Genomic DNA, 16,581 nt, shown 5'->3' with positions numbered 1-16,581 from the left:
ACATACACTGAAATTTGGCAAATGTCTGTGTACCCTTCACCCAACTCCATTGTTTTCAGAGACTGAGTAACAGTAGTGGCTGGATACCAACTTCACGTCTGCCCTAAGAAGGTCACCAAACACTGACATTCCCCAGTGGTCTGGAATCCTGCAAATCTGTCAGCCTTTGGAAGTGAAGTAATTCTCCCCTAAAGATTATAGAGAAATTCTCTGATGTCAAAGCTGATGAAACTTCTGGAGTTACTCTAGGATAAAATTTTCATTTATTTCAAAAAATACCTTTAGCATAAAATAAAATTTTTGAAATGAATGAAAAATGTTTATCATACAACTTCTATAACAGAGCCCCTGGTTGCATTTTTTGCATTCTCTTCTGTGCTTGCAGCACAGGAAAGCTTTTTAAACACTTGTACTGAGAAAGAGAATGTAATTTTACCCGCTGTCTGTCCTTAACCTTATAGGACAATAGTGAGAGCATGGCACCAATTAATCGTCATAACTATAGTTTGAGACAAATTTATTATTCCCAATCTACTGATGTGTGAAACTGAGGCTCAGTGAATTAACAGAGTGGCTCAAGTTTCTGTATATGGGAAGTAAAGAACTGAAATGAGACTCATCTGTCTCACTTCAGAGCCATACTCTTCATTATACACTTCTGTGTCCCTGGTTGCATTATAGTATTCCATTTATTATTTGTTATGTACATAACAGTCCAAGAATCAATATACTGTGACTTACTTAACTATCTCCTTATTCTGAGGTGTTTAATGATTATTTCATAAATTTGTTTCTGAAGATAAAGTGCCAAGATTGGGATTAATGACCCAAAGAATGCAGTCATTTTTATGGCTTCATACATACTGCAGATTGATTTGCAAAAGGGTTATAGCAATTTAATTGATACTACCAATCCATCCTTTCTAATAATAAGCATTATTTTTTAAAAGATTATTAGTATAATAACAATAATAGAGTGGTATTTAATTCATGCCTTGTTTTTGCATATCTTTGACTAATACATTCAACTTGTTTTTTTGTGCCTTTATAAGTTTTTTTTGAGGCAGAGTCTCTGTTACCTAGGCTGGAGTGCAGTGGCATTATCTCGGCTCACTGTAACCTCCACCTCCTGGGCTCAAGCGATCCTCCCATCTCAGCCTTCCGAGTAGCTTGAAGTACAGGCATGCGCCACCATGGCCTGGCTTGGTAGAGATGGGATTATGCCATGTTGCCTAGAGTGGTCTCGAACTCCTGGGCTCAAGTGATCCACCTGCCTTGGCTTCCGAAAGTGTTGGGATTACAGAGTGAGCCATCATGCCCGGCCTACTTTTTTTCATTGTGTGTTTCACTCGCGTCCGTGTGAAGAGACCACCAAACAGGCTTTGTGTGAGCAACAAGGCTGTTTATTTCACCTGGGTGCAGGTAGGCTGAGTCCGAAAAGAGAGTCAGCGAAGGGAGATAGGGGTGGGGCCGTTTTATAAGATTTGGGTAGGTAAAGGAAAATTACAGTCAAAGGGGGGTTGTTCTCTGGCAGGCAGGAGTGGGGGTCACAAGGTGCTCAGTAGGGGAGCTTTTGAGCCAGGATGAGCCAGGAGAAGGAATTTCACCAGATAATGTCATCAGTTAAGGCAGGAACAGGCCATTTTCACTTCTTTTGTGGTGGAATGTCATCAGTTAAGGCAGGAATCGGCCATCTGGATGTGTACGTGCAGGTCACAGGGGATATGATGGCTTAGCTTGGGCTCAGAGGCCTGACATTCCTGTCTTCTTATATTAATAAGAAAAATAAAATGAAATAGTGGTAAAGTGTTGGGACGGTGAAAAGTTTTGGGGGTGATATGGAGAGATAATGGGCGATGTTTCTCAGGGCTGCTTTGAGCGGGATTAGGGGTGGCGTGGGAACCTAGAGTGGGAGAGATTAAGCTGAAGGAAGATTTTGTGGTAAGGGGTGATATTGTGCGGTTGTTAGAAGAAACGTGTGTCATTTAGAATTATTGGTGATGGCCTGGATACGGTTTTGTATGAATTGAAAAACTAAACGGAATAAGAGAAGGAGAAAAACAGGTATTAAAGGTCTAAGAACTGGGAGGACCCAGGACATCTAATTAGAGAGTGCCTAAGGAGATTCAGCGTAGTCCTGCCAGCAAAGATTATTTATTTACTTTAAGAGTTAAGAGTGGCAGTTTGGGGATAGCACCAGGAGATATCAGCTGTGATGGCTTGGAGAAACAGTGTAAACTGGCAGCGTAAACAAGAGCAGGGCATGTATGAGTAGTTGAGAACGGTGAATAGGAGTATGACTAGACAGAAGATAGTAGGGATGACAAGTTTTTTGGGGCACAGTCCAAGTTGGTCTGGTGTCTGGAATGAGACTGGGGCCTAATAAAAAGAGCGTCCATACAGGAGCTCAAATGGGCTGTACCCTGTAGCATTCCAAGGACAGGCCTGAATTCTCAGAAGGGAAAGTGGTAAAAGTATTGTCCATTCCTTTTTAAGTTGGTGGCTGAGCTTGGTGAGGTGTGTTTTTAAAAGACCATTAGTCCATTCTACCTTTCCTGAAGACTGAGGACCGTAAGAGATATAAAGGTTTCACTGAATACCAAGAGCCTGAAAAAATGCTTGGCTGATTTGACTAATAAAGGCCGGTCTGCTATTGGACTATATAGAGGTGGGAAGGCCAAACCGAGGAATTATGTCTGACAGAAGGGAAGAAATGACCTCGGTGGCCTTCTCAGACCCTGTAGGAAAGGCTTCTACCCTTCCAGTGAAAGTGTCTACCCAGGCTAAGAGGTATTTTAGTTTTCTGACTCGGGGCATGTGAGTAAAGTCAATTTGCCAGTCCTAGGCAGGGGCAAATCCCCAAGCTTGATGTGTAGGGAAGGGAGGAGGCCTGGACAATCCCTGAGGGGTAGGAGAATAGCAGATGGAACACTGAGAAGTGATTTTCTTGAGGATAGATTTCCAGGATGGAAAGGAAATGAAAGGTTCTAAGAGACAGGGTAGCAGCTTGTAACCTACGTGGAAAAGGTTATGAAATGACGACAGAATAGAATGGGCCTGTGAGGCTGGAAGGAGGTATTTTCCTTGGTCAAAGAACCATTTGCCTTGTGTGGGAAGAGATTGATAGGTGGAAGTTTCAGCAGGGGAGTAGGTGGGAGTGACTGATGTGAAGGAGAAAAACTGGCTGTGAGGGACATAAGTTGGAAAGCTAGCTGCTTGTCTAGCCACCTTATCAGCATAAGCGTTGCCTAGAGCAATGGGATCTGACGCCTTTTGATGCCTGATGCCTTTTGATGGCCTTTGCAGTGAATGACTCCAGCTTCCTTTGGAAGTAAAGCGGCCTTGAGCAGAGTTTTTGTTAAAGAGGCATTAATGATGGAGGACCCTTGCGTAGTGAGGAAACCTCTTTCAGCCCATATAACAGCATGGTGGTGTAGGATATGGAAGGCATATTTAGAGTCAGTGTAAATATTGACACGTCGTCCTTTTGCAAGAGTGAGGGCTTGAGTTAAGGCAGCTAGTTCGGCTTGCTGGGAGGTAGTGGAGCGGGGCAGAGCGGTAGCCTCAATGATAGATGTGGAAGATACTACAGCATAGCCTGCCTTTGCTGGTGAGTGGCGACTAGGCCTGGTGGAACTGCCATCAATAAACCAAATGTGATCAGGGTGAGGAACAGGAAAGAAGGAAATATGGGAAAATAGGGTGAATGTTAAGTGGATCAGAGAGATACAATCATGAGGGTCAGGCGTGGTATCCAGAATAATGTGGGAGGCTGGATTGAAGTCCGTGCCAGGAACAATGGTAATTGTGGGAGACTCAACAAAGAGTGAGTATAGCTGAAGGAGCTGGGGAGCAGAAAGTATATGCCTCAGGTGTGAGGAAGAAAATAGATTTTAGAAGTTATGAGAACTGTAGAGAGTGAGTTGAGCATAGTTTGTGATTTTGAGGGCCTCTAAAAGTATTAAAGCAGTGGTAGCCACTGCACGCAGACATGAGGGCTAGGCTAAAACAGTAAGGTCAAGTTGTTTGGACAGAAAGACTACAGGGTGCGGTCCTGGCTCTTGTGTAAGAATTCTGACTGCACTAACCATGTCTAGAAAGGAAAGGAGTTGTTGTTTTGTAGAAGGGATTGAGGTTTGGGAGATTAGTCAGACACGATCAGCAGGGAGAGCATGTGTGTTTTTATGAGAATTATGCCGAGATAGGTAACAGAAGAGGATGAGATTTGGGCTTGATTGAAGTAATGGGGGCTGTCTGTGAAGCCCTGTGGCAGTACAGCCCAGGTAATTTGCTGAACCTGATGGGTGTCAGGGTCAGTGTAAGTGAAAGCGAAGAGAGGCTGGGATGAAGGGTGCAAAGGAATAGTAAAGAAAGCATGTTTGAGATCCAGAACAGAATAATGGGCTATGGAAGGAGGTATTGAGGATAGGAGAGTATATGGGTTTGGCACCACGGGGTGGATAGGCAAAACAATTTGGTTGATAAGGCGCAGATCCTGAACTAACCTGTAAGGCTTGTCTGGTTCTAGGACAGGTAAAATGGGGGAATTGTAAGGAGAGTTTATAGGCTTTAAAAGGCCATGCTGTAACAGGCAAGTGATAACAGGCTTTAATCCTTTTAAAGCGTGCTGTGGGATGGGTTATTGGCATTGAGTGGGGTAAGGGTGATTAGGTTTTAATGAGATGGTAAGGGGTGCATGATCAGTCGCCAAGGAGGGAGTAGAGGTATCCCATACTTTTGGGTTAAGGTGGGAGGATACAAGAGGAGGATGCAAAGGAGGCTTTGGATTGGGAAGAAGGGCGGCAATGAGATGTGGCTATAGTCCAGGAATAGTCAGGGAAGCAGATAATTTAGTTAAAGTTTCTCAGCCTAATAAGGGAACTGGGCAGGTGGGGATAACTAAAAAGGAGTGCTTAAAAAAGTATTATCTAAGTTGGCACCAGAGTTGGGGAGTTTTAAGAGGTTTAGAGGCCTGGCCATCAATACCCACAACAGTTATGGAGGCAAGGGAAACAGGCTCTTGAAAAAAGATAATGTGGAGTGGGTAGCCTCTGTATTGATTAAGAAGGGGATGGACTTACCCTCCACTGTGAAAGTTACCCAAAGCTTGGCACCCGTGATGGTCTAGGGGGCTTCCAAGGCGATTGGGCAGTGTCAGTCTTCAGCTGCTAGGCTGAGAAGATCTGGGAAGGAGTCAGTCAGAGAGTCTTGGGCCAGAGTTCCAGGGGCTCTGGGAGTGGCTGCCAGGTGAGTTGAACAGTCTGATTTTCAGTGGGGTCCCGTACAGATGGGGTGCGGCTTAGGAGGAATCCTGGGCTGCGGGCATTCCTTGGCCTGGTGGCCAGATTTCTGGCACTTGTAGCAAGCTCCTGGGGGAGGCGGGCCTGGAGGAACACCTGGCCACTGCAGTTTAGGCGTTTGGAAGTTCTTGTGTGCTGGAGATGTGGCTGGGGTTTGTCTCACAGTGGAGGCAAGGAATTGCAACTCAGAAATATGTTGCTACTTGGCTGCCTCTACTCTATTATTGTACACCTTGAAGGCAAGGTTAATTAAGTCCTGTTGTGGGGTTTGAGGGCCAGAATTTAATTTTTGGAGTTTTATTTAACGTCGGGAGCAGATTGGGTAATAAAATGTATATTGAGAATAAGACGGCCTTTTGACCTTTTAGGGTCTAGGGCTGTAAAGCATCTCAGGGTTGCTGCGAAACGAGCCATGAACTGGGCTGGATTTTTATATTTGTCGAAAAAGAGCCTAAACACTACCTGATTTGGGATAAAGAAAAAGGAGCATTAACCTTGACAGTGTCTTTAGCTCCAGCCACCTTTTTAAGAGGAAATTGCTGGGCAGGAGGGGGAGGGCTAGTCACGGAACGCAACTGTAAGCCGGACTGGGTGTGAGGAGGGGAGGTGATAAAAGGATTATAGGGTGGAGGAGTGGAGGCTGAGGAAGAATTGGGATGTAGCTTGGCCTGGCGAGGAGGGGAGAGGTCAGATGGGTCTGTAGAAAAGATTAGAAAGACTCAGTGACGCTTGGGGTTGGGACTGAGGGGACAGGTGGGAGGGAAAGAAAGAAGATTTGGGACGAGTTGCATTGGGCACAGAGACTAGGGAGGGACTGATGTGTAAAAGAATGCCTGGACGTCAGGCACCTCAGACCATTTGCCCATTTTACGACAAGAATTATTTAGATCTTGTGGGATGGAAAAAGCAAAAGTGCCGTTTTCTGGCTATTTGGAACCACTGTCGAGTTTGTGTTGGGGTCAAGCGGCATTGCAGAAGAAAATTAAGGCATTTAAGTTTTAGGTCAGGTGTGAGTTGAAGAGGTTTTAGGTTTTTAAGAACACAGGCTAAGGGAGAAGAAGGGGGAATGGAGGGCAGAAGCTTGCCCATAGTGAAGGAGGCAAGCCCAGAGAAAAGAGAGAGTAGAGACACGGAGAGAAGGAGTGGGGGGGTTCTTGTCCCCCAGAAAAGCGGAGAAGGGGTAGAGACATGGAGAGAAGGGGTCGGGGGGTTCTTGCCCCCTAGAAAAGTGGTACTTGCCACTAAGGGTGAAGGAGAAGGGGTTGGGGGGTTCTTGCCCCCCAGAAAAGCAGAGAAGGCATAGAGACACGGATAGAAGGGGTTGGGGGGTTCTTGCCCCCCAGAAAAGTGGTACTTGCCACTAAGGGTGAAGGACAAAGGCAGGCGTCCCCTGTGGCCAGACACCTCTGAAATGTGGGTGAATAATCAGGCGTCCCCGTGTGATTAAACACCAAGGGAAGACTGTCTTCCTGAGTCCGTGACCGGCGCCGGAGTTTTGGGTCCACAGATAAAACGCGTAAACGTATCTCCTTTGTCTCTACCAGAAAAGGAAAGGAACTGAAATTAAGAGAAGGGAGAGATTGAAGTGTGGCACCAAGATTGAAAGGAGAAAGAGGTTGAGGGGTAGTGAGAGAGGTTGGAGAAGAGAGTGAAAAGAGTCTGCTTACCAGATTTAAAATTGGTGAGATGTTCCTTGGGCTGGTTGGTCTGAGGACCTGAGGTTGTAGGTGGATCTTTCTCATGGAGCAAAGAGCAGGAGGACAGGGGATTGATCTCCCAAGGGAGGTCCCCCGATCCGAGTCACGGCACCAAATTTCACTCGCGTCCGTGTGAAGAGACCACCAAACAGGCTTTGTGTGAGCAACAAGGCTGTTTATTTCACCTGGGTGCAGGCGGGCTGAGTCCAAAAAGAGAGTTGGCAAAGGGAGATAGGGGTGGGGCCGTTTTATAAGATTTGGGTAGGTAAAGGAAAATTACAGTCAAAGGGGGGTTGTTCTCTGGCAGGCAGGAGTGGGGGTCACAAGCTGCTCAGTAGGGGAGCTTTTGAGCCAGGATGAGCCAGGAGAAGGAATTTCACCAGATAATATCATCAGTTAAGGCAGGAACAGGCCATTTTCACTTCTTTTGTGGTGGAATGTCATCAGTTAAGGCAGGAATCGGCCATCTGGATGTGTACGTGCAGGTCACAGGGGATATGATGGCTTACCTTGGGCTCAAAGGCCTGACAGTGTGTTGCATATGTCCTTTGTCTATTGTTTTTATTTTGAAGGAGGCAGCTAGTGGTTTCCTTCTCTTTATATAATATGGTTATCAATCATTTTTTCCTATTTGTATGTGTGTGTGTATTTGTGAAATTAACCCCTCATCATGATTAATAATGGACCAAGAACAAAGTATAAAAAATAATATCATGTTGAGATAACGGTGTAGAATGGATTTTAAACTTCTTAAGGCATTAGGGTGCAAATGATGTACTAAACAACATAGACCGATCTTTCTGAGTAAAGGCATCCTATTTCCACTCTGTGTATTAATATGCATTGGACCTGGCCTTTCAAACAAATTCAGGGAACTGCCGCAATTGAGACCTTAATAAACCAGTTTCACTTTTTTCAGTAAATCTGTGAAAGGTATTATTTTACATTTTCTCCACTGTTAAAATACAGAAACTGAGAGAAGTACTTAGCATCCTACCCATGACCTTATTTTTCTTCAGGATGCATCTCATGTTTTGTACTTCACTGTCTTTGGCTGTTTTTTTCTTATTTCCCATTTTCTTAAGTTGATCCATTATAAAAACAACTCCTGCTTACAGGACTATTTTTTTCCTTCCAGAGGCATGCTGTTATTTCATAGGTGAACGGATAGTGTCTTGATGGTGTCTGTGGCCCTTGAAGCTGCAGTTTAAGGGAGGGGGTTCAAAGAAATGGTAGAGAAAGTTCATTCCTGTCCTGGAAGGATGCCAGACAGGATGACCTTTGAAACTGTCACCAGGGGCATGAAAAATGGGTTTGCAATAGTTCCCTGCCCTTCTCTGCACAGACGATATGCGGCATTTGATATTAAGGCAAAGATCCTTTTCCATTGATGATGTGTAATCGTAAATCATAAGAAATTTCTATGATTTTGGATTCAGGAAGGCACCTTTCTACCTGTTGCAGCTTTTGGGAGTCATTCTCCCTCCAGCCCGACCATGTCTTCCCACGGCTTTTGGCTGCTCCCATTGGCTTTCACATTCTCCTCTCCACCTTTGGACTATCCCATACCCTTATCTATCCACACATTCACTTCCTACATTCTTTCCATGCCTAATCAGGACAGCTCCTCTGACCACCTTAACTTCCCAGGATGTCCGCGTGCTCTGGATAAAGTGCGCTAAGCCCACACAGATCCCTGTGTGATCTGAGTCGGGCCCCACTGACTCTCCTGTATACACATCCTCTGTCCTCCTTGGACCCATATTTATAGTCAGTCTCTCTGTTCCCACCCTGCGTGGCACTTGACCTGATGCTGGGAAGGTAATCATTATCCTTCCCTTAATGTTTCAGGATTATTCATTCTATTTTGCCACATCTAATGTAATATTTAATAGCATCTATGAAGAAGACTGAAGACTATAAATAAATGCTGTCTTTGGTATTGAGAGGGTTTTATACGATATAAAATTTAGAGTACATTTTTTTCTCAGGAGGTCTGACATTAATATTAATCGTGAGCCCCAAAGTAGAAGCTTTTATATTTTAGCATAATGAAGTTTACCATATGTTTCAAAGTCACTTGCAATTGTGCTTCTCATAATGACAATTAGAAAGGTCATCCTGTCTTGCCAGGCTCCATTAGGTATATAAACCAGCTCGTGGCTGTCACCGTGAAATGTGTTAAGGCATTTGTATGCAAATTCAAGGGGAGACATGATATTTTTTATCCCAAAGTGTAGCTGTTTACAACTAATTACCAAACACAGAACAAGCCTATTGTTTGCCTTTACATGATATATGGGCATAGAAGTTTCTAAAGCAAATTCTCCTCTGTCTTTTCATTGATTAAATTATATGAAGTCACCCTCTTCCATGAAGCATTACATGATGAGGTCCCCAAAGCACTGAATAAAGAAATTTGTCATTAAGACACTGGTGTATTTCTGATCTATATATATTTTTTCTGCTTCACTTGAAAAACTTATTATCTGCATTAAAGTATGGAAACAGTTATTGTATTTAACTCTCTACATGTGAACCTTGAAGAAATGATGGGGCGAAGGTGAAATGAAAGGGAGGAAGTGAGGAGGTGGCACAAGTAATGCTTTCTTATGGAACTTGTAGAGGGATAAACCTACATTAGAACCAAAGCAGGTAATTCCTGGGAAACTGAAGCATGCCATTGTGGTTGTGGGTCGTGGGAACTGATGCTGGAAAAAAATAGTTCCTCATCTGGCTTGGGAATGGCAAATTTGGTTGCCACAATTGAAATATTAATATACTTCTTTGTATGAATGCCCTTTAATTTATGCCTTTTTTTTCTTTAAGAGGCGTTTTTTCTCTAAGATGGGCTAAACTTCTGTATTCAAGCCTTTAGAGTTTGCAAACATTTATCAATAGATAAGAAAGATAGGTAAAAGTCCTGGATTCATTAATGCACAGCCATGGTCTCTACAGTTTTGAAATTTCTCACTTGGGGGAATACTGGAGAAGAACCTGTGGCCCATGAAGCATTTGACTGTTGATATTTCATACTATTCAAATGCTTTAATTTAAAAAATTAATCTATGAATTTAACATGTATTCATGGAATGCAGACACTGCAGAGAGCTGCCTCTTCCTGGCCTTTGTGTTTGAACCGTGTTCTGGTTGCTTAATCACCCATCTATCTGGAATGGTTTGTGTTCAGGTTTTCCAGAGGAAAAGGATGACTCCATGTTCCTCAAGGAACTTTACAGGCAAATGAATTTATTATTTTTTAATATTAAAAATGATCCTCTTTATTTAGAGTGATAGACTAAGGGAGGAATAAACAGTTTTAATAGCCCTGCAGCAAGTAAGTGGAGGAAAAAAAACCCCTCCATGCTTATGTAAATAGGAAGGAGAACAACTGTAGCAAGAATATAGAAAAGGACTCCTTTCTTCTCTTTTCCACTCTCTTGTTTTTTGCCCTTTGGCCTAAAGCTGTTAATATTGGGTGAATGTCCCTGTTGTCATCTTGCATTAAACCTCACATTCTGTTTGTTATTGATAGGGATGGGTATCTGAGAGTCTATATCAAGAATTACATGTAAGTTTGTGTAAGGCCCTTCTTTTGCTTCTACATTTTTGCTCATCGTATGGATGCATTTTGTAGGACTGTGAGCTTATGTTTAAAACACCTGTGCAGCAGTGGACCCTTGTGTCACTGCCTGGTGACACAAGCCTTATTCAGAAGCCTTAGCTGTTCCTCAACTCCTACAACACATGTTGAGCGCCTCTCAGGTGCCAGCCACTGTAATAGGCACTGGGGAGTGGAAGGGTGACAAGATGTGATTCTTTACCTCAAGAGGTTTGCAGTCACTGGTGGAGGAGGCACATGTACACAGCAAATAGGTCATGATGTGCTGAAGGATGAAATGAAGCAATAAACAATGGGTATCAAGACAGCAGAGATAAGGACAACTGAGGATGCCTTTGAGGAGCAAGGGAGAGCCTCACAGAGGAGGCAGGGCATGCACCGTGGCTTGGGGATGGGAGGGGCAGAAATACTGTTGTATTAGGGAAGAGGAGAGCACAGACTCAGAGGTCAGAGGAACGTGGCACACCTAAGAGACAGGGATCCAATCCCAGCCCTGCCACTTAGCAGCTGTGTAACTTTGGGAAAGTTTGCCAACTTCTCTGAGTATGTTTCCTCCCGTGTAAAACAGAAATACTACTACGACTAATATTGACCTCTTAGGACCATGAGTAGATGAAGTAATAATACATGTAACAATCTTGGCTTAGTGCCCTAGCATATCATAAGGACTCAATAAATATTAGTTTATGTGATTATTGATCTGGCTGGACTGAAGGGTGTAAGAGTGAGAATGATAGGAGATGAGGCTGGAGAAGTGGACAGAGCCAAACCATGAGATACCTTTTCACCAGGCTGGGGTTTTCAAGATTTCCCAAAGGTCGTGGCTAGCCATTAAAATAACTTGGTTTCTGTATCCCCCACTGCTCCTGAACATTCTTGTATTACAGTTTTGTTAGTCTGTTTGCATTGCTATAAAGGAATACCTGAGACAGGGTAATTTATAAAGAAAATAAGTTTATTTGGCTTATGGTTCCGCAGGCTGTACATGAAATATAGTGCCGGCATCTGCTTCTGGCAAGGCCTCAGGAAGCTTACAATCATGGCGGAAAGGGCAGGGGAGCCAGCCAGCGTGTCACATGGCGAGAGAGGGAGCAAGAGGAGAGGTGGGGGTCCAGGCTCTTTTTAAACAACCAGATCTTGTGTGAACTCATTACCACAGAAAGGGCACCAAGCCATCCATAAGGGACTCGCCCCCATGACACAAACACCTTCTACCAGGCCCCACCTCCAACACTGAGGAATCACATTTCAACATGAGATTTGGAGGGGGCAAACATCTAAACTATATCAAAAGTCGATGATTAAACACAGTTTCATATAAATGTTCTATCTCAAAAAAACCCAAACATTGCACACCCATTATAGCTAAGATAAAAAATACTGACTACACCAAGTGCTGCCAAGAGGGTGGAGCAGGCCAATTGCTCATACATCTCTGGTGGGATGTGTCAGTATCGCTGGTGGGGAGGTAACAGTAGGGCTATCTGGAAGACAGTGGCAGTGGCTTATGAAGTTAAACATTACACTTGCCATGTGACCTGGCAGTTCCACTCCTGGATACTTATTTATCCTCTAGAAATAAAAATTTATATCCCACAAAACTATAATGAATATTTATAGTAGCTTTATTCATAATTGCCTAAAACTGAAAACAAGTCAAATGTCCTTCACTGAGTGGATAGAATAACAAACTATGGTACCTTCACATAATGGAACACGACTCAGTAATAAGGAACAAACTATTAATATACACAACAACCTGGCTGCATCTCAAATGCATTGTACGGAGTGAAAGAAACCAGTCTCAAAAGGCTACAACTGTAACATCCTATTAATACGATGCTCTGGAAAAGAGACCTCTAGGGGCAGGGTTTAGGAATTGGGAGAGGGGCTGGGGAAGGGTCTGATTAGAAATTAACAGCCCAAGGAAATTCTTGGTTTTGTTTTTATTTGTTTTTTTTTGAGACGGAGTCTCGCTCTGTCACCCAGGCTGGAGTGCAGTGGCACGATCTCAGCTCACTGCAAGCTCCGCCTCAGCCCAAGGGAATTCTTTAGGGGCCTTGGAATTGTTCTGTATCCTGTTTGTGGTGATGGTTACAAGTTACAGCCCATAGAACTGTACAACAAGTGAATTTTACTGCGTGTAAATTTTTAAAAAATTTTAAAAGCTTGAAAATGTATAGCTCATTTACCACGTGCTTTACCTGTCTTATCTCATTAATCCTCTCTGTGAGGTTGATGTTATTATCACAGGTCTAACATTCCTAATCTGAAAAGCCAAAATCTGGAATGCTCCAAAATCTGAAACTAATTTTGAGGCCTGACATGATGCTCAAAGGAAAAGCTCGTTGAAGCATTTCGGATTTTGGATTTTCAAATTAGAGATTCTCCACAGGTAAGTATAATGCAGATATTACAAAAGCTGAAAAAAATCTGAAATCCACAACACTTCTGGTCCTAAGCATTTCAGATAAGGGATACTCAACCTGTATCTCTATTAGTGCATTATTATCTACTACTATTATTATTATTGAGTAAGCAGAGGCTTTGTGAGGTTTGGCCCAAACCCACATACCTTCCAGGGGGCAAAGCCTGGCATAAGCCAGGTTTGCACACTCCCCAGACCCTGAATTTCCACAGCATTGAGAATCACCCCTCAAGGAGTCACAGAGTGGTAGATCTTTCTCAGGCTCTCGTCCAGGCTGTACCTCAGTTATCCAGCTCACTGGTCAGTGTCGTTGCTCTGTGCATCATGCTGGTGCAACTTTTACAAATGTGCAAATGTTTTAAATGCTTAGTATCAGAGAGGGAGTTGCCTACTGAATATTTTCTGACCTATTAACTTGTGCTGTTGGCTAAGTTGAATTTGGCTTCTTTTCAAGGAACTACTACCTCCCTAGAGGGTTTGTGTGGTGACATCCATAAAAACCTTATTCAGTTTTTGTTCAATTCACAGCTTTAACTTAGTCTCCTTAAAAATCACTCAGCTTGTAACCAAAGGCTGCTCTATGGCTGAGTAGAATTGTTAATTATTAATAACTGTTAATCAACTACATAGTCAACCTCAGACCAGAGGGTAAGAGATAATTGCTTAGACACACACACAAAAAGAGCAAAATGTTAAGGTTAGAAAACAGTAAAAAGGATGAAGATATTTAATTCTTTTTGCATACTTTGTAATTATTTGTTTAAATATCTATTTCCCTAGCCTCTGTGCCAGTCTTTCTTGTTGTTTTTTATTTTTATTTTTTTGAGAGAGGGTCTTTTGTTGTTGCCCAGGCTGGAGTCCGGTGGTGCAACCATGGCTCACTGCAGCCTCACACTCCTGGGCTTTGATCCTCCCACATCAGGCTCCCAGGCATCTGGGACTACAGGCATGCACCACCATGCCTGGCTAATTTTTAAAACATTTATTTTTGTAGAGATAGGATCTCTCTCTGTTGCCCAGGCTGGCCTTAAACTTCTGGTCTCAAGCAATCCTCTCACCAATCCTCTCACCTCAGTCTCCCAAAGTGCTGGGATTACGTGAGCCATTGTGCCCAGCCTTTTTGAGGCTATTAGTCTTCTGCCCCCCAGTTCCTGTAATCCTTGCATAGAATAGGGGTGTAGTAAAGGTTTGCTGAGTTAGAACTCCATTTCAGCGGATATTGAACTTGAGAACTGAATGAGACTTGTGGAGTATGGTATTTCAAAATATTATTTATCCAACAGTCTGGTATTTCAGAATCATTCATTTGCCAACTGCTATGTAGGTACTTTGGAGATATTATTTAAGTTATTCCTTATGACATCCCATGCCTCAAACATTCTCCTTCCTAAATGAGGAAGCTGAGGCTAGGAGTGATGGGCTGATTTGCTTGTTATGCACACTGGATGGAGTGTTAGCTGTGTCAGACACATATGAATTCAGATCCTCATTGTGCCACGTCAGAGGGACATGAGATGGGGTAGCTATTTCACTTCTGTGAGCCTCACTTTCCACCTCATTCGTTTATGTAACCAATGGTGGGTCCAGGTTTTGTGAGGACTGGAGCTTACACAATTTGAGCATGGGTCTTATTTAAAGAAAAAAATATATAGAATTATGATTCAAAATTGGATACAGGGTCTGAAGGGAACTCGTGAAAGCAGGGGACCCTGAGGCTTATGTGCCATTAGATTCATTATAAATCTGTCCTTGCTTTCAACTAATGTTTATAGTGAGTCACTACGTGCCGGGCTGTGTCTGCAGCTGGTTACCTGTGCTGAGCCTGACAGTACCATCCTGGTTCTCTAGAATGCTAGAGCCCACTGGGAGACACCACCAGAAAACAGACAACGGCAGTACAGTCAGATAAGTGTATGATGGTGAGGTATGAAAAGCCAGGGAAAGATTTCTGGAAGAGATGACATCTAAGCTGCTACTCAGGATATGTAAAAGTTAAAATGGAGAAAAGTATGGAAAGCCCATTTGAGGCAGAAGAAAGAACAAGCATTAGAGGTGAGAGAGAAAAGCTTCCTTACGGGGACCGCAAGAAATTTAGGGGGGCTGCGTTGTTCATTGGGATGTAGGAGTGGGGAGAGCTTCAGCTCCAGAATTAGGCAGGGGCCGGGTGGGCTTGTATACCATTTAAGGAGCTTAATGGTCCTAAGAGCAATAGGAGGCACTTGGACAGATTTAAGCAGGGAGTGATCTGGTAAGATTTGCATTAGGGGGAGGAAAAAAAGGCCACACTGGGTCCAGCTGCAGAATAGAGAGAGAATCCACTCCACACTGAGCACGAGGGCCATCCCCCTGCAGGGAGGCCAGTGGCAGGAGAGAGGAAGGTGACAAGAGAGCAGCTGTGAGAATGGAGAGGAGGGGATACATTACAGAGTTGTTCAGCGGTGAGAACCAACAGGACTGGAGAGTGGATGCTTAGAGGCAGGAGGTGCAAGGTGATCATGAGGGAGGAGATGAGATAGAAGCTTAGCTTCCTGGCCTGGACCACCGGTGGGTGGTGTTCATTAGAATCAAGGCCATAAGAACAGCAGATTTGGAAGAGATTGTACTTCTCCTTTGAGCCAGTTGAGTTTGCAGTTTCTGAGTGAAATCCAGGTGGAGATGTTCAGTGGAGAGCTGGTTGCAAAGCTGAGGAAGGAGAGCTGACTGACAGCAGGGCTTTGGCTGTTCTCAGCATATGGATTATAATTTGAGCCATGCAGATAGATGACAGTGCATGGGAAAAGCCAGTGCAGAGACAAGATGGTGCAAAGGAGTATCCTAAAGAACATTAATCTTTAGGGGACAGGCAGAGGACAAGGAGCCACAAAGAAGCATGAGAGACTGTGGCCAGGGATGAGGGAGGACCGGCAGGAGTGTGTGAGGAGCACGGATTGTTTTTGTTTGTGGGGTTCCCCTGCCTTTAGGGACACACTAACTCTTTGGATATCAACTGGTTGTCCCGGAATTCCATTTAGCTCTGTTCGACTTGTGTGCAGAGCCCATGGTTTTCATAGCCCCCCCTTCCTTTCAGATTTGATAATTTGCTAGAGTGGCTCACAGAACTCAGGAAAACACTTTACTTATGTGTACAGGTTTATTGTAGAGGATACAACTCAGGAACAGCCAGATGGAAGAGATGCATAGGACAAGGTATGGGGGTGGCGCAGAGCTTCCATGCCCCCTCCAGGTGCGCCACCTCCCAGCACTGCCATGGGCTCACCAGCCCAGAAGCTCTCTGAACCCTGTGGTTTAGGGTTTTCATGGAGCTTGGTTTTATACATTTTAGGGACACATGAGACATCAATCAAATACATTTAAGAAGTACATTGGTTTGGTCCAGAAAGGCAGGACAACTTGAAGCAAGTTGGGCGGGCAGGGAGGCTTCCAGGTTATAGGAAGGTTTAAAAATTTTCTGATTGGCAATTTGTCAAAAGAGTTATTATCAATACCTAGCACTTTGTGAGGCCGAGGGGGGTGGGTCACAAGGTCAGGAGATCA

The 16,581-nt window shown here is 43.8% G+C and overlaps 1 protein-coding gene across 4 annotated transcripts in view; it reads left to right on the top strand.

The window, feature by feature from the left end:
* The window catches only part of DISC1 (DISC1 scaffold protein), a 418,421-nt gene that overhangs the window by 207,136 nt on the left and 194,704 nt on the right, over nt 1-16,581 (top strand). The window lies entirely within an intron of this gene.

Source organism: Pongo pygmaeus, chromosome 1, assembly GCF_028885625.2.
Source record: "Pongo pygmaeus isolate AG05252 chromosome 1, NHGRI_mPonPyg2-v2.0_pri, whole genome shotgun sequence".
NCBI lineage: Eukaryota > Metazoa > Chordata > Mammalia > Primates > Hominidae > Pongo > Pongo pygmaeus.
This window is presented reverse-complemented; position numbering and strand designations above follow the sequence as displayed.